The sequence below is a fragment of the Haliotis rufescens genome, unplaced genomic scaffold (assembly GCF_023055435.1).
Source record: "Haliotis rufescens isolate VD_foot unplaced genomic scaffold, xgHalRufe1.0.p SCAF_12, whole genome shotgun sequence".
In the NCBI taxonomy this organism is placed as follows: domain Eukaryota; kingdom Metazoa; phylum Mollusca; class Gastropoda; order Lepetellida; family Haliotidae; genus Haliotis; species Haliotis rufescens.
Window position 1 is genome coordinate 10,362,587 of NW_025963802.1, and position 19,423 is coordinate 10,382,009.

Here is a 19,423-nt window from a genome sequence, read left to right on the forward strand (position 1 = left end):
ATGAGCTCGCGTTTTTGCGAGCATCCAATGTCATCATTTATTATGATGAATCATGAAACGTGCTCCTGATGTTGTCGCAATGGTGCAGTTGGCGCTACTTTTGGCAAGGGTTTCTCATGAAAATGGAAATGCTTATGTCGCTTTTGTTGACCGATAAACATGAAAAGATATAATGTCAGTGTATATGGTCATGTAATTAAGAAACAAACGACGAGTGGGAGTTGTTTATTGTACGATAAACAACGACCGAGACTCGTTTATTTCTATATGAGATATCAACATTACGTACAGCCTCTTTTAGGGTGTTAAATTAGGAAAAAATACACGCTTTACAATATTTACCCGTACTTAAATAATGATGATTCCTTGAATAGAATCCGACAGCGGCCATGTTAGATAAATCCATTTTAGGATTTGAGTTTGGTCCCGCAATAATGGCAATACTATCATAGTAATCATCATTATTTATGTTACTTATCCTCAAGTGAAGTAGTCCTCCACACTATACATTCAGTGAAGAAGCCCATGAACATATGAACTATGTAACATACATTCATGGAAATTAGATGAACAGTTGAAGTTAGCAAATGATATTATTCGGTCGAACGTCTATCAGCCATCTATTCTATTCATGAAGAACATTTCACGTGGGACCAACAGAGGGAATTATGACTATCGACTTGCTAATTATTTTTTATATTCATGCCAGCTCAAACGATCTATTGGCTTGATTTATTGTTATGGTATCCACAAAATAAGTAGGATCCGATTTTTTCCGTTTTTGTTGAAATAAAACTGAATAATATTTGCTGTTTACATATCAAAGTTTGCCAAATTGTTACAAAATGTTTTCCCACAGCAAGGCTACGTATCCCCAACATATTGTGCTAGGCACAGTATCACTGGACTGAGGGAGGGCGGTATTCCTCCTTGTGGGTCACCTGCTTGGCAATATGGGACGGGAAAACTGCAGGGGGTGAGGGCAGTTAAGTTGATGGTACAGACAGATAAGAGAGATAATTTTACAAATGTGAAACCTCAGTCCACAAAGGAAGAGGCGAAAGCTGAAACTTGGTGAGGTTTACAGAACAAAGGCAGTTATTTCTAGTTTCTTACTGACTCTCGAAGATACATTTAATAAAACAATTAATGCGTGTGCGTGCGTGCGTGCGTGCGTGCGTGCGTGCGTGTGTGTGTGTGTGTGTGTGTGTGTGTGTGTGTGTGTGTGTGTGTGTGTGTGTGTGTGTGTGAGGTAGAAGAAGAATTGTACACCATAAAAATGGCTACTTATGTAGTTGGGGTAGATATGTTGAATGCCCGGCCAGTATGACCTTTGAGTCACTACAGTTTCAGTCATTCAAATGCGTAAATCAGTATTTGAGTAAAAGAAAACACTATAAGTGAGTGAAACAAAAGACCTCAGTACAGGCACAACCAGTCCCCCAACCCCAAGTCAATACTCATACCTGCCACATCCTCAACCACTTAACTTACTCACACAATCATCTGACAACATGTTCGCCAACCCTCGTTTCACAACGCATGCACGCATGCACGCATGCACGCATGCACGCACGCACGCACGCACACACACACACACACACACACACACACACACACACACACACACACACACACACACACACACAAACACACACACACACACACACACACACACACACACACACACATACATCACATTCTTCTTTCCCCACCATTATGTCTACGTCAGCCATCATGGATCCATGCGTATGCTTTTATACATAATCCATCCTCCCACCATTCCCCAACATCCATCGAACTATAACTATATCCGCCCTCATGTATCGGTATTCGTGCTTTCATACATACATACACCCTCCTACCATTCCCCTACATCCATCGCAGTATAACTATGACTATAACCGCCTTCGTGCATCCGCACTTATGTTCACATTGCATTGCATATGTATCGAATTACACGTTTAAAATATCGTAAATATTTACAACATGTACATTATTATATATCAGCAAACAGAGATTATTATAACGCAATAGATTTCATCCGTCAAAACATCACAGAAAGAGGGGCAGCCTGGAATTTTACAATGGCATCTGAATGCACTAAGACGTTCAACTGGTCAGGAGGTGAGAGTTGCGGAAGATTACGATAAACTTTAGTTACAGATCTCCATTACGAATATCTAAAGTATGAATAAAGATCACAGCTTGCTATGACGTGTACTTCATGCCTGCAGAATTAGCAATGTCCTTAGCTCTAAATTGTATGTCTAAATGCTTATGTAGACAAAGACCCAAATGTATATAGGCATGACCATATTATATTCTACGCACATATCACCACATTTAAAAACAAAGCTAGATTGAGTATTTGAAGGGCATTAAGAACTGATACACACAAGGAAAAATATTTATGGATGTCAACGGAGGAACACTGCGTTTCGGAATATATACTTTCTCCTTCATCAGGTGCATATTATTAAATGCTATGAGGCAGAGAACATATATTTGTACCTGTAAGAACAATAAAAGTAAAAAGATAGCAAAGAAGGGAACGCAACAAGGGAAGCCAACAGATAACTGGCATGGCGCTGATTACCCCGCCTCCCGTTTGCCCATTGTCCATTTCCCATTACCAATCATTCATAAGTTAAGTTTTGGCTTTAATTTGTCCATTGATAATCAACCATCAACGTCTATTATCTCCACCCTAAAAATATGTAGTTTACTGAGAAAGTGGTATCCAAATATAATGTGTGTTACTGTTGACCACTTTCTTAAAGGCATTGTTGGTTCAAAGCTTTCGGTCATAGAAGCCGTGCCATTTTTCTCTTGTCAGAGGAGTACACAAAGTATACGTCATCTGGACTAACATTTTTAGTTCGGTGGCTGGGTTAGATCGCCAACTTTGTGTTCTGGCGATTGGGTGCCTCACTCACAGTGTGGGTTCAAATCCCGGACGGGACTCAAACCAAGAAAGTATGAGAATCTGTACTTTACTCAGAAAGTGTTATCCCAATTATAACATTTGTTGTCAAGAAAACACAATAAATGTATATTCGGCTTTGGATGGGTAATGATATCACAGACATATACGGATATTGATGATGACTTGGAGGAGCTTCGTAACGCACGTCTTCTCAATTCAGGGATTGGTAAATCCAAATATGTGTGTGCGCGTGCGTGCTTGCGTGCGTGCGTGCGTGCGTAAATGTGGGCCTGTTGGATGTTACATAAAACATTCATCTTGAGCGGGATGGTAGTTCGAGTTGGATTAGCATGTTAACTATATGATCTTCTTTAGGCAGAGAATGCCGCGCATGAATGTATTTTGTTATTGTTGAACATGTAATATATTTTTAAAGAAATAAAACAGTGACATAATAACTACAACTTTATGTGAGCGCGAGTAGCCTTTTTGGAATGAGATGAATAAGTCTTATAAAGTTGTAAGCTTCTTCACAACCGTGTAACTATGAATTGACTTTATTGGGTAATCAAAAAAGAGATAGGACCTAAAATAGCCAAATTTCATACGATTTCACTTGTCCACCATCTTGGATGCAAGGCGAAAACATTTCAGCGCGTTTGAAGCCACTGAGAATACCCCCTGCAGAGTTGGACGAACATTCTGCGGTGGCGCGGCTGAGTTGAACAGAGGCTATCAGCAGTATTTCCTGTCCAGGTTATTTAGGTCAGTTGTTTGTGTGTGTGTGTGTGTGTGTGTGTGTGTGTGTGTGTGTGTGTGTGTGTGTGTGTGTGTGTGTGTGTGTGTGTGTGTGTGTGTGTGTGTGTGTGCGCGTGTGCGTGTGTGTGTGTTTGTGCGTATTTGCGTGCGTGCGTGCGTGTTGGGGGTGGGGGCGGGGGTGAGATTGGGGGGATAGATGATAGATTTAGCAACAAGTAAGGTCATCTTGAGTGGGAGGGTATTCGCAGATGGATTAGCATATGAACTATGATTCTCTTTAGGCAGAAAATGAGGATCCACGGTGTTCTACCTGGTAGAAGTGTGTTATCAAACCTCACAGCATTGGTTTTTTGACTGACTGTAGCGTCAAAACAAACTCATTCATTTACTTGAACTGAATGTTCATCTTAATTGTTATGGATAGTCACGGAGCCATGATCCAGAGAACAGGGTGTCATTAGATAGAAATAAACTAGGTAATAATAGGATTACCAGAAAAACGGGGTTTTACACACAAGCCAATAAACTTCGCTCATTAACACCAGGGTAAGTCAGTACAAGATTGAAAACTGCCCCATAATTATGTATGACATGCTTGTTGGGTATTGCTAAATATATATGTGAAAACAAAGTTATTAAAATGAAGAGCAAAACTGATGAAACTTAACAATAAACGTGTATACGTGTTATATCGTCACTGCAAAAATAATGATTGTTTGTCTTTAGTATTAACATTCAAATACGTTATACCTTTATTAGCGATATTGTCTTTGTTCCACCGGTGAGTCAGCGTTAGCCGTACTATCTCGTAGTATAATTGAATTTCTGAAGACATCACGATACAGTTTTTACGATGCATCACGTCTGCACTAGCGCTTGATAACAGCCTTGTGTTTGGGTGTTTCAGTGGTTTAAATCGCTGCTCTTGATATTGTTGATTAAACTTTGATACTATGAACAATATAATGTTATGTGAGAGGTTGACTTTAGAACGGTAACATACTAATAGTATATAGGATGACATAAACAGAACAAGTTCGTCCAGATTAGTGTATAGGCAACATTTATTAATTAAAATAATTACATTCAACAACTCCCCTTTTAAGTCCATTTTCCTGACTTATAAGTAAATGCAAGAACAATCGGCCGGAATACAATGTATAGTTCTTGTCCACTTCCATATGACTATATAGCATACAATAAGCTGTCGGGTCCCGTTTAGATCGGTTTGGGTGGCAGCCTAGATAGCCATAGAATAGTTTCATCTTGGAATCTCCCATATCACTGGGGATCCTCTTCAATTTAAATGGAGTTACTCATTACGATTCCGAACATTCACGTGACTGTGTTTATGAACCATTGTCAAATAGTGGTGACATTAAATCTAGGAAACAATACGCGAAATCGCACATGCACAGAACGGAAAATTTGGTCAAGGCATTAAGTAATCCGCATGCGCAGAACGATTGATTTCAGTACTTCCGCTAAGCGCTTCGAGTGCAGCGTCAAACGCGCGCCTGTAATCTAACACGCGTGGACTGACCAATGAAATCTGAGAAGTAGAAATACCGGTAGACGCTGTTGCTTGATTGACAATGTCAATCAAGAAAGGGAGGAGCTTAACGCTATCGTTCTCTCCCATTAAATTCCGATGTCAAATAACGACGTTATTTGGACGGAAAAACGATGGTTTGAAAACGTCCAAATAACGTCGTTTTTCCGTCCAATGACCATATACGGGAAAAAACGACGTTTTCGTATTTGCAGTGTTAATTTAGTTTATATTATTTCGTATTGAATATCTATGACCATTCAGTTTGAGATCTTATATATCGGGGTTACATAATCTGAAAAGGGGACCATATTTTTTGTGTCATCGATGCATTGTCCATATGTGGGATCGCTGTCATGGAGTTACATGCAGTGTTTGGTTTTAACATCCCTTCAAACATGTAATAATGAGGAATTACAGTCTGCATTCACTGTGAGATATGAACCTAGACAATAAATAACACCTCCCTGTATTTTTGTCATAATATCCCGAACTCCCATATTGGCAAATGTCTACATATGGAATGAAACTCATTGTTTATACCACATACACCTGTCACCGATATACCGATGAATGTTGGTACTACACCTATAACACTGCGTGTTCGCTCAGATGGTCGCAGGCATACACATACACTAGGTCCTATCAAATTTTAGATATTAAATTTTAAAAATATTATTTACTATTACTGGTGAACACAAATTCAAAAAGCCAGCGCCAGAGAATATAATCAATCTCGATTATCTGCCGATTTTGCATTTTGTTTCTCATTGAAAACTGCTTGATATTAAGCAATAAAAAAGTCAATAATTATTTTCTTTGAATATTCTTTAATGGACAAATAAATATCAAATAAGTTAAATTATAAATAGATTCTTCTGCACGAGTACTGGTGCCGGTGTAGAGTCCGTAGTTTTTTCTGAAAAGTAAAAATTGAGTGTAAAAATACATGTCCGTACATTCACTACGATCATGAAAACATAATGTTAATTGATGGAGTGATAAAAGCCATTTTCGTCAGCCTTAATAACGATCTGGCATTATTTAACCTTGCATGAATAGTGCAAATTGATCAATGCAACGTTAAACAAGGCAGAGAGTAGATAACCATGTACAAAAAACTGTTACTGTAAATAGTCGATTCTGGATGAGGCAATATACTTATTCGATTTAAGCAATCAAGGTACATGTATGATGGTATATAATTTACAATGCCACACTTCCCATCCCAACGTTATCTGGAAGTGGTATTTTAGAAGTTAGTATTAATGAATACAGAGCTCGCTTACATATTACAATGTCATTATTCTTTAAATGCAACGTTTCGGTGTTGGTGTTGTTGCCTGAATCTAGCACCGTGCCGAAACGTAGCATTGATGGAGTATCAACGTTATAACAAATAGGTAAATTCTGTCTTCATCGATTCCAACTTTAATCAGTGTGCACCACAAGTAGGATGTACTCGGGATCTTAGCACGGGATCCCAACATAACATGACATCAACACGAGGGATATCTGATTTACCTTAGATTAAGTCTAAAGCATCCAGTGTAGCGAGTCTGGCGAATGTGTTGTAAGTGTTTTGTGACCTGCGTCCTCCACGTCCTCCACGTCGACCACCTCGTCCCAGCATGTACAGGGGGAACTCGAAGTCGGGGAAGTCGGGGAAGTCAGGGAACTCAATCTCATAGCCATAACCATAGCGACCATATGGATATCTGTTCCTAGAACCAACCGTTCTATATGCACTAGCGGCAGCAACAGCGACGACAAGGAGAAGGAAGACGTGTTTCAGTTGCATTGTGGAAGAGGCTGAAGTAAAATAAAGCCAAGAATGAGTATATGCACTATTATGTATTGTGAGACAAGATGGTTGCCGATATCAATACATGCAAGAAGAAAAAAAGATTCTCAGAATTAATGTGTTTCATATTTTGATATGGGAAAACTATTCACACTATTGGGCGATTTCAATATTACTTTTTACTGACAAAATAACTGAGACTGGGTGACTTGAGTGGCTGATAGGTCATTACATTGCCAATTAGCTTCCACTCATCTTGCCAAAGGAACATCCCAAATATATATTTTACATTTGTTACCATATTTCGTCCTGTCAAAATATAGAGAAGAGAGAGAGAAGAGAGAATAATGTTTATTATAGTGTCACATGTTATATACACTGGCCATATATTGGCCAAAAGTCAACGATTAAGTGGAGAACGCCAAAATAGCTGTCACGGACAGACACAGTACCCTCTTTGCATATGTATCCTCATATATGAGGTGATGCTGCAAGGTGGCTATGTTACATTGGTTATAGCAGAATGAGGACTTGAACGTTTTCATTGGGAACTTTTTTCTCTTGAAATAATTAAAGGAATAACTTTACCTATTTGTATATACTTAAGACGCGATGGTTAACTGAATTGTTCTTGCGATGGCCGACACGTAGTATTGTATATTCAGTTTGGCTTAAATAGAAGGCAATGACTGCCATGTCCAGAACATATTATTATAACTGGACAGGCCCGTGCTCAAAACGTGTCACCATTATTAACTTTTGAACTTAGATTTAACACACAGGGAATACCCATTTGTTGAAGTAATTTTTTCGTGGCTAAATTGTGATGCGCACAAATAACATAGTTAATATGACATAATCGCGATCCTTAAAACGTATACCACATACTGATAAGATGTCTTGGGTTAATTCTGTGATTAAATCTGGACTATGAGACAGACGGTTGTCACCTTCTAATCTTATACCGACTTTACCCGACTTATACAGACTTTAATAATATGTTTTTCAATGCTATTCATATTTGTACGAAGCATGTGTATAATACAATATTAAAGCAATCATAGAAATGTAATGTTAATCAATTTTGCGACTGATACACATCTGACTAAGAGTGTATGATGCCATTCTCCAAAAAGAGAAAACTTACTTTTAACGGCGTATTCGGCTTTGCTGCACGGGATGTTCAGTGTAGGACCGAAGTGATGATGATGTTTCTCCAACAATGTGTTAACCTTTATATACTAGTACATATGACCACATCTATACATCATACTATACATCATACATCATACTTATAAACATATTCTGACACACGTCCAGTGTGGATCACGACACATTACAACAACGAAGGGCGGCGTTATGCAATCGCCTAAGGCGAACTATTGTAAATCAGGGATAAACAAGTAACATGCTCACTGATTCGCGCATAACGTGTAAATATATCAGTCATTTTCACGGTCACTTTTATATGTTGAGTGGTCACTGTAAGTGTAAGTTTGGACCTTCACTGTTGGCATGAAGCATGTTTTTAGTGTCCTGTCTGAAGTGAAAGCCACGTCTGTGTTGGCTGTCTTGGTGAGCAGCCTGCTGACCTGGTGACTGGAAGGGCCTGACGAGGATGAGGAGGAGGATGGGTAATGGGGTTGGTTTGGACTTGGTTGGAAACGGGATCTTTTTTGCTGTTTTTCTTGAGTTTTCTCCACCAGTGTGGAAAGTGTTTCAGATGCTGAATTTCTTTGCTGAGACTGTGCGGATTACAGTTGGTTATGGCTCGTCGAGTGAGGGTGGCAATTAAAGCTTGTTTGATTTGATACCAGGTGTTCGCATGAAGGTTAGCATATCCTGCCCCAGCGGTGGCACCCATCACAAACCCCTGCAAAACAAGTCAATTGTTCACCTGAAGAAAGACGTGAACATATTGATAGGGAGCAAATCAAAATAGGAAATTGCATCTGACATCATATTTTATTTTCAATAATTCATTTGCAGATCATTTGAATTCTATACATGTCGTGTTTAATCGTGATACATAAAGTATCAGGTAGACTATGTCTTAATGAACATTTCAAATTCATTTTCTGCCAACACTTTTTATGCTCGTTTCACAAGTTATTGTTTCAAATAGTAAGTGAGTATGGTTTTACGCCGCTTTCAGACATATCACGGCTGTGGACATCAGAAATGGGCTTCACACATTGTACCTTTTTGGATAATCGGAAGCGGGCCTTCGGTGTGACAAGCAAATGCTTTAACCACTAAGCTACCCTACCGCCCCCATAAATAAAGGTAACCAAGTACGAATGAAAAGTATGTATTTATAGTATTATCACTTTATAATGTCTACCCTGACCAAGTCAATGTATAATAATTTATGTGGTGGGTAAGATTGCAACAAAAGAGTACGTGTAATTAATTATATTATGTTTTTGAATGAAACCGAGTGTAGTGGGCAATTGGTTACAACTTTTCATTCTCTCATCGAAGAGGTCAGCCAGACATTTAAAAAATCAATCAACAACATAATACATGTCAATGTCACGTGAGTGGATTCACTTCGTGAGCACATCTGGGCTAAACAAAACCATAAACCCGCTACTGTCGACAATGGTGGGCCCATCATAATGAGTGTTTCTGACATCATATATAAGCGATTCCACAACATATTGTCACTAAACCTTTTCTTATTTCGTATTAATTATTCATTTAACATTGCCCATATTTCAGATATCTAGAGACCGCCTCCGTGGTCTAGTGGTAGAGCGCCCGCCCGGAGAGCGGAAAGTCCGGGGTTCGGTCCACGGCCGGGTCATACCAAAAGACGTTATAAAGATGGTACTTGTTGTTACCCTGTCTGGCGCTCGGCATTAAGGGGCTAAATCAAGGACTGGTCGGCTCGGGGTCAGTATACTGTGTCTGAGTGGGGCGTTCATGTAAAACTGCGGCATGGTATCTCAGTGGGCTAGCACTAATAATCGGCATCAGTCCCGACTAGTACAAGCAGCCACACACACACACGTGCATGCACGTCGCTATACAAGTGCAATAATCTTCGACGTGACGTTAAACCCTATTTCACCTCACCTCTTGTGACAATCTGATAGCCTGACAATGTAGCTTGCAATGTGCTTGATTGGCAGAATACGCTCACCTTTTAGCGAACACCTGGTATTATCATTATTCGATAGTGTTTGATTTAAACACATGCTTGTAGTCGAAATCGTTCAAAGGAATCTGCGCTAAGCAGGGATTTCTTCATGAAATTGATTTGGTTGTACAGGGTCTGATACACTGTGATCACGAAAGTACTTCAAACAAGAAGACAGCAACATGCTATTTCAAATATAACCCAGTCAAAATCGTCAGCAATATGCTTACAAAACTCAAATGACATTTATAAGTATTTGCTTAACCAGCCTGACTGTGCCTGGATAACCCAAACCCTCTTTGCGCGTGAGTGAGTATGGTTTCACGCCTCTTTTAGTAAGATTCCAGCAATATCACAGCGGGGGACTCCACAAATGGGCTTCACACATTTTACACGTGTGGGAAATCGTGACGAGAGAACGCTTTAGCCATTACACAAGGCTAACCCACTGCCCCGTCACGTTATGTGTTAATATACCACGGCATCCAGTGTGTAGATTAATACAAACGCAAATAGGAAAGATTAAACGTTTATTTTCGCCATTTGTCATTCAATTTCATTTTGGTTTGTAGCAAAAATCCATCAAGAGTACAGGAAAATGGTTTATCTGAAAACAAATGAACATAGACTGTTAATTATTATTTTAATCTCCAACACTGTTGTGTAAAATGTCATCTATGACACAACTGTATATTTTATCAACTTATTTAGTGAGTTACTCCATATTGATCATACATTTGTATACATGTAGGTAAATCCTCATGATGACCAGGCGACTAAATTGAATCATCCGGTCAGATTATGTGAGCCGTGCCCCGGCGTGCCCATTCTAACCGCATGTACGCACATGTACATGTATGTCTTAGGCAAATACCCATGGGGACCAGAATTGTCCCCAGCACCACATTGATGGTCGTCACAGGCGACTCAATTGAATCAGCTGGTCAGATTCCGTGAGCCGCCCTAGCGTGCCAGTTCTAACCGCATGTATCCACATGTACATGTATGTCTTAGGCAAATACCCATGGGGACCAGAGTTAGAATTGTCCCCAGCACCATATTGATGGTCGTCACAGGCGATTCAGTTGAAACAACTGGTCGGATTCAATGAGATGTGCACTTGCGTGGATAATTGTTTGTGCTTTCTGTCACTGGTTTGCGGGACCCAGATGCGATTATTTACTGACCACAGCAGTAAAACTTGAATTTGCTTGAAGTGAATTGCGGCGCAAAGCAGCAGTTACTTGCTGAATTACCCACTTCTATATTTGTACAAGTTACCAGAAAACATCACTTAACGAATCCATGGTGGGAAGTGACTTACCTGAATCCAAAGTCGAAGAAGGGCTCAATGTCGAATAATCCGTACATGATTCTGTTGTAGGGGTTGAAAGGGTTCAACAATTGATTGAAGAAGCCACCAATGTTTGAATTCTGCCTTGGCGTGAACATGTTGAAGAAACTGTAGGGGTTGGAAGAGTTGGTACCAATGGGGCTATTTGGCGATGGGAACGCCGTAATGACAGCAACGTTGACGAGGAGGACAATCAGCATAATTTTGGAAATCATGGTGACGATATTGACTGAAAAAGATGAAATTCCAATTGCTTAATTATATTACAGAAATAGTTATTTAAAGAAATATATTCGTAATGTGTTACCGTAAACCGTTTTTAATCTGAAGACAAATATGAGCTCATAACTGTATTTTGTTTGGAACAGGTTATTATGCAGAAGCATTATATTTAAACTATACACTGTAGTACATTTAACTCTTGTGTATACCTTTCAATAAAAAAAATATTGAGCCATATGCATATATATACAGTTTTTACTTCTGCATGTAAAAACCTATGGCATCAAAAACATCGTTTGTACTTACTGTTGAGATACCTCAAAGGTTAGCTGCTTTAGTCTGGAAAATGATTATGTTTTGAACAAACTGAATATCGAGGAGCTTATATACCTGTACCTAAGCCATAAACAAATACATATGAAAAAAGCGTGAACATAATAATTCTTTGTGCAGGATTGAAACTGACAAAAGAACAATGGCAGTTAAAGAGACCATTGTCGGGTAATATGTTGGCTCCTTGACGATACAATAAAAAAATACATTTTGCTCGTGCATGCATTCATATAGAACAAGAGGCATTATACGGACAACGGCCTTTTATGTATTTCCTGTCTATCACGAATTCGTGTTGTAGTAAGTGATATCATTGAGGCCCATGACAGCTACATCCTGAGGCCGTCCAGGGTAAGTATACCTTCATGGTCAGCAGTTCAAGGTCTCTACATTTGTACGTGGATGAAAGGCATGTATGAAAGTCAACGTTCATTCCCCAATGTCCTATGCAACACTTACTTCCCGGTCCTTGAACTTTCAAAGTGTGGTCATAATGTGAAAATGTCCATTGTTTTGCTTGTTTTTGGAGACTAATTTGATTGACCTGATAAATAAATATAGTTACATACACTCTGTATTTCTTTTCATTTCTTGTTGTGATTGAATTCTCATCAACGAAAATGTCAAGCAACAGGTATATATTGGATCTATCTGGAAGCTCAATGTTGGCAACAGGAAAGAGGCCAATCCCTGTGACTGGCGCAGTTATATTACTTAACTATTAATAACAATTTATATTTATAGGTGTTCTATGTTAGCATGTAAACAACTTCTAGTTATCCATATGTACAATGTAAGGTGACATTTTCAGATGCAATGTTCACAAGTGATCATGATCCTTATAGATCTTTCAATAAAGTGGTAAAAGTTCTAGATAAGGCTTATATCTTAATTTAGGCAGGCCACCCAACCCTATTCAGCGATATCAGTCTGTCTATTTTTGACGCAAAAAATGAGACAAGAAATATTTACAACACACACTTACTGCACATGTCTCCTGAACATGGTAATAAGTTGCATGATAGTAGCTTGGTAAAGGGAACCTCAGCTCACCTATTCCGTAATGTTTGCCACCTATATGTTGTGTATGCGGCTCAAAACTGCATGTATATGTAATAATGTATTTTAAGTGATTATTCGTCGAAGCGTAATTGCAACCTGCTGAGGGGCGGTGGGACAGCCTAGAGCTTTAATTGATCGTTCGTCACGACAAAGGCATGGATTCGATTCCCCACATGGGTAAAATATGTGAAGATGATTTGGTGTCTCCCGACTTCTTATTGCTGTAATATTGCTGAAAGTGGCATATAATCCAACTCATTCCCTCACTCGCCGTTGACAATTGTCGGAAAGAAATACACTGTGACACAGTTTTCAAACTTAACAAATATGAATATCACGAAGATCATCGGATCTGATGAAAGTTTTGGCTCCAAAACAGTTTTGTAACACTACCGCACTACAGTATGTCCTATTTTAGAGTTTATGCAAAATACGTAACAAGACTGTAGCAAGACGGGGTATATTTTGTCTGTTGAATAATGAGACAGTCAGAAGTTTGAAGGGTTGACATTGTAGCTGCGACAAATGTGAATAACTGCTTAAGTCAACTGAATAAGTCGACCCTGCCTTCATTAATTAAGCAACTCGTTTCTGGTGCCCCCTGCCGTGATATTGCTGGAATATTGATAAAAGCGGCGTTAAACAACTCACTCACTCACTCCAGCATGTTATTGTCGAGGAATGTTTTTGTGCAGATGAAGTAAAAGACAACTATAGCTATGTATATAACGAAGCACATTCACCTTGGAAAACGTACGTGAAATTTTGATTATAGACAACAGAGTTTTACAATTCCTTCTTGCAAATCTACATGCCGCCTAATGTATTCCCAGTGCAGATGGATGCTGATTCCATTAGGGCAAAGACGTACTGATTGGTGACGTTCATCTAGAATAATAAAAACGGAACAACCGTATGAAAAATAAAGTCAATGCAATCACTTTGATAATACTTATAAAAGCAATAGGGAATAAAGGAAGCCACGTTTCACGGCGCCCTTGCGCCACAACGACAAAAATCCCAAATTGAGTTAACCCAATTTATTTTGCCATTTTGGCTGGAACATTGTGAGGACCTCACATTCTTACGTTTTTAATCATAGATTGGTATAGTTTACAAATTAGCGGAAATAATGAAGCTATGATGGAAGGACGGTTTTTGATATATACCAGCTGCTGTAGAACTCGATGGGGTGATCAATGTCTAGAGCGTTGTACAAGAATGTAGAGTAGGGGTTGAAAGGGTTGTAGTGGTTCAAGAAACCTCTCCTGTATGACCTCTGTTGTGAATTGTCATAGTCATTCACACACGAGCTCATTTTTGTAATCAACAAGGCACTATCATATAGGTTTAAGTATTCTTCAAAGGGACGCGAGCCTGAGGTATTTTTTATACATGCAATACGTAATTAAAAGTGAACACAAATTCTACAGTTCATTGTGTATTTTAACTACAACGTTTAATTTATTACATTATCTCTACAAAAATCTGAATATTTATTAAGTTGAATCGTTTGTCTCTCTTGTAAAAGAACGTCAAAAGAAACATATTTTTGAGTATGTGTAATTTCCAAAATGGTTTAATTTGTTACATAACTGTGCAGGTCATGTTGGTGGTAAGTAGCACACAAGAGAAACAGAGGTAACGTGTTAATTCATATGTGGATGCCTTTTACACCACCCATATATATTTACATAGATGTCTTAAACACCAAAAGTACAGCCGCTGGAATATAGCTCGACATAAAGGGAAAGTCCTATTTCATGCCTAAATAAATAAATGTTATCAAGTAGGAAGTCCAACATAACGTATATCTGTTTTCTCAGTAAACGTCAGATGCTATTTGGTTTTATTCTTGAAAAAACTGTTCTGAACCTGTGAAGAACGAGGTGTAACTATACCTAGCATGGTAACCACGTTTTGTGACAAATGTCTCATGAGTCAAGGAATGAAGTCTTTTCACAGGTTTGTCATGTAGGGAAGTTGGAATAACAGCAGGATAAACAAATAGGGGATACGATGACATACATATAATCAGGTCAACCACACCTTCTCTAGATGGGCTTTCTGTTACCGTGGGGCATGTGAAACCTATCCACGGTGGAAGATTCCAGTTTGGCATAGGTTCGAGGTAATTAATGCTTGTCGTACGAACCGACAGCGAGGATCGGGTAGTAAGCATCCGTAACGTTGTGGGACGCTGCTCACATGATCTGCCACTGGTTTGTCCGGCACAGACTAGTATTACATCCACCTACCGGCCTGTCATAACGCTGGAATGTTGCTAAATATGGCGTAAACGTCAAACAAACTCCCAAGAAATCTATCCGGCACAGGTGTACCTATGTTAAAGCCCCGAATACTGAAAGTTTATAATGTATTTGTTGGGACTTGACATGATCTGACATTAATAATACACTATTCATTATCTACGGTCTATCACAATAACATAGTATACATATCATAGCATGATTTAAGACTTAGCTTACATTATTGAAATGTAAAAGCAGTTACATTGTATCTGAGGCGGGTTTCTGTTGTCCTCTCACCATAAACACACACAGTTGCACAACCATCCAAATATGGCTTGTTTCAAAGAGCGTCATACGACTCTTGCTCAGAAGTTAATTGAACAAGGTTACAACATCCAAGCCCTCAGTAAAGCTTTCAAAAGATTTTAAGGTGGACATATGGAGGACACTTTGACACATCAGTGACAAAAATGATGTCCGATGCAATTCCCTATTTTGACTTGTACCATATGTTCCCATGTTTTTTTTCAGGTGAACAATTGACTTGCCTTTGCATGTGTTCGTGACGGGTACCACCGATGTGGCAGGATACGCTCACCTTTTCGCGAACACCTGTTATCATTACTGTTAATAGTGATTCATAAACACATGCTCATGATATAGTCGGAATTGTACAATCGACTCTGTTTTATGCAGGGACTTCTTTTGGATATGGAAAGGGTTTTGTCGCTTTATTAATTGAACTATTCCACACTAGATCAGATTGTGATTAGGTATGATAAAGGAGGCACATACACATATGTCATACCCTACTTAGCTACGCCAATTTCACGATATGAATAATGGCTTTCCAACGCATTGAGTGATGAGCATATCAATGACCCATGATTGCAAAATGCACAGTAATTTGGTAAATGACCTAATCGTAACGATGATATGCTTTGTGCTCCAAGAACACTAGTAGGTGACACATTTATAATGAATTGACATGTTCCACGTATTCACATTGCACATCAACATTGTGTGTATATAAACCCCTATTTCCTTTCAAAAGGGAACTCGACCACTGCCCAAGCACCTAGGCTTTGAAAGGTAATGTTACAATAAAAAACAGAGATTCATATTTGTTAACGAATATTGACCGTCTAGGCTATCATAAAATAGTGTGTAATAAATGCACATAATATTGGAATCATTGTGGTTTTGAAACAAGAAATACGTTAAAGCTTGCATGTGTAACAGAAACATTAGCTGTCAACAAAAACGAGGTTCTATTACAGTACTAATGAGAAGATATCTCCTTAAGACACATAAGTATTTCTTTTCCAGCAGACTGCCATTTACCATGCATTTGAAGTTCGTCTTCCTCCTTCTTGTCGTCGCTGTTGCCGCCTCTAGCGGGTACAGATCGCCCAACTACTGGAGGAACTTTGCTCAGTATAACTATATGAGTGACATGGACACTCCTGACTACATGGACGACGACTACAACTCCATGTACATGTATGGAAGAGGATGGGGCTACCGCAATACTGGGCGTGGCAACAACAACTTTTTCGGGAGATACAACAGATATTAGACTTTTAATAACCAGTTCTGAGGTGAGAAGAGAAGACATTCTTTCTGATGTCTCATCAATTATATCATTTCCTATACACCAACACTTTTATCCTGATCATGCTGTCCAAATATTGTAAATGTTTGATATCAAAGATACAGGTACCGATAAAGAATAAATAATGAGTTTGTGTATACATAGATAATCTCACAGTATAAACGTTATTGAAAACTATACTTTTTTATTTAGATAATTTTGATAAATAAATAATGTATCAAAAATTTAAAAACAACAATCTGAAGTTAAATTGACATAAGGGTGGATGAATAATTTTCTACCCATTGAAATGTGTACGCTCATGTATATTTACAAAAGTCTGTTTTAATTTTTTCAGATGGTTTCCAAGGTAAACTAGGTTCTGCTTGATATACACACTGTATTACATCAGAGAAACTGAATAAACATCGAATTGAAGGGACAATGTTTCATGTTTTAGTTTGCCATTGCAATACCAGACGAACGTTTTTCTATAACGTGGATAATTGCTGATGCACATTCATGCCAATCTCTTAACATTAAAAGTTCCATGAATTACATTTCACACACACACATGGATGCCATATTTCCTCTTGGACACTACGGATCCTGTAAGACTGAACTCTACCACGTGTAAAAGTTTGTCATCTGAGTTGTCGGTATGATACTAATCCTTACTATTTGAAGGCACTTGTGTTTTTGCCCGCGAAAGTCAATGTTTAATTAATGTCTAGGGAACACTGTTAGGGATTTTCTCGTGTTCTCTGTAATCTCGCGATCTCGACTTGTAACAACTGTAGTGTGGAACAAGAGTGTTTTAGTCGCTGTCCGCGGACATACGTAATACGATAACTCCCAATTACGCCTATGCACATGGTTCTTTCTTGATCTTCTTTTTCCACATTTACATATTACGAGACCACGAGACTGGACATTACTTTATTCCATAGATGACACACAATCAGCAAGGTTACAGATTGTTACCACCTGATCTTTATTTTTGTCTTTGTGCGACAAGAATGGGAAATTGTGGTCCCTGCCTCGGGGTGATATCACCAATGTTTAAAAAATACGTGAAGGTTGATACCAGCACACAAAACTTGGGTTTTGTTCAACATGTATTTACACATAAAATACATTAAAAACGATATCAGCAAGGCCACGGGAATGGGCAAATGGGACCTATTCTGACTCAGGGCGAGATCACCGCACAAAAAAAGCATGGATTGTTTTCAACATGTATTTCCATATAAAATACATTTGACTTTACATTTGAAGTTAATGAGTATTTGCGTTAAAACCATCATTTTCATCCAGAGAAGAACTTCAAGATAAATGTAGACAAATATGTGAAACAGTTAATTATATTATAATTATAGCCTAAAATATTTATTTTTTTATGTTTACGTGATGTAAACGGTTCATAACAACCACATGATTACTAGACCACAACAAAATGGTTTCCAAAGGCATCGGCGTAAACAACACTGTACCTTACTTCTTCCAGATCTAGAACAATAATGCCCTCTTGATGAAGAGCCGGTCGTGGATGTCCACTGCATATGACGATTATTACTTTTTGTGGAAAATTTGTATGAATACTTGCTAGCTGCTGTAAATATCGAATGGGTAATAAATGTCTAGAGTGATGTACAAATCCGTACAAAGAGAGATATATTGTTGTGTCCGGCAAATGTACCACCAAATCCCTGTCTCAAAGGCTAAACATAATCCTAAATACAATCAAGGAAGGTCTTTCTTTATATTCACAGGACATATTTGAGACAAGTGGAGTTAATACAATGTGGGCTCTCAAAATCTCAAAGGATTCGCTTGACTATTTACAGTCTCAGAAAAGAACCAAGTTCCAACTGTGTACACTACTTTCCCACATGACAATCTTAAGGATAAACTCCTTGATCCATGGGGATTTTGGTACACTTCTCCACTGCTAATTCCCCCCGACTATATATATATATATATATGTTCTCTGCTTCATAGCATTTATTCACGTGATGAAGGAGTAAGACTTAGTATATGCTCCGAAAAGTTGTGTTCCTCAAAATAAAGAGGTTGACATCCATAAATTCTCTTCCTTATGTGTCTCACTTCTAAATGCCATTTCAAGACTTCTGGAATATTGCTCGACATGAAGGGAAAGTTGACTACTGGAAAGTTTAAATCATCCCTCTTGTCATACAGTCTGGTGGCCATGGAGAGTGTTCTGTCACTCTGAATCTTTATCCATAGGTCTAAATATGAAACAGATGCTTGGACACGTATGGTGAAAATTAATCTAACTTTTAGAAACACGTACATAACTAAAGATATATTCGTGACGATACGCGATATTGTATATCTCATACCTCCACGGTGGTAATCGGGTGCTCACAGTTCTGATATAATCCAGAATCAAC

The 19,423-nt window shown here is 38.6% G+C and overlaps 2 long non-coding RNA genes across 2 annotated transcripts; one reads left to right on the forward strand and one right to left on the reverse strand.

The window, feature by feature from the left end:
- Positions 1-6,053: 6,053 nt before the first annotated feature.
- Positions 6,054-8,298, reverse strand: LOC125378350. The gene is made up of 3 exons (XR_007220215.1): positions 8,192-8,298; positions 6,765-7,052; positions 6,054-6,159 (listed from the first exon to the last, which is right to left on the reverse strand). It is a non-coding gene; the product is annotated as an uncharacterized LOC125378350 (long non-coding RNA).
- An 8,174-nt stretch (positions 8,299-16,472) lies between these two features.
- On the forward strand, positions 16,473-17,448 carry LOC125378351. The gene is made up of 3 exons (XR_007220216.1): positions 16,473-16,504; positions 16,742-17,013; positions 17,365-17,448. It is a non-coding gene; the product is annotated as an uncharacterized LOC125378351 (long non-coding RNA).
- The last annotated feature ends 1,975 nt before the right edge of the window (positions 17,449-19,423 follow it).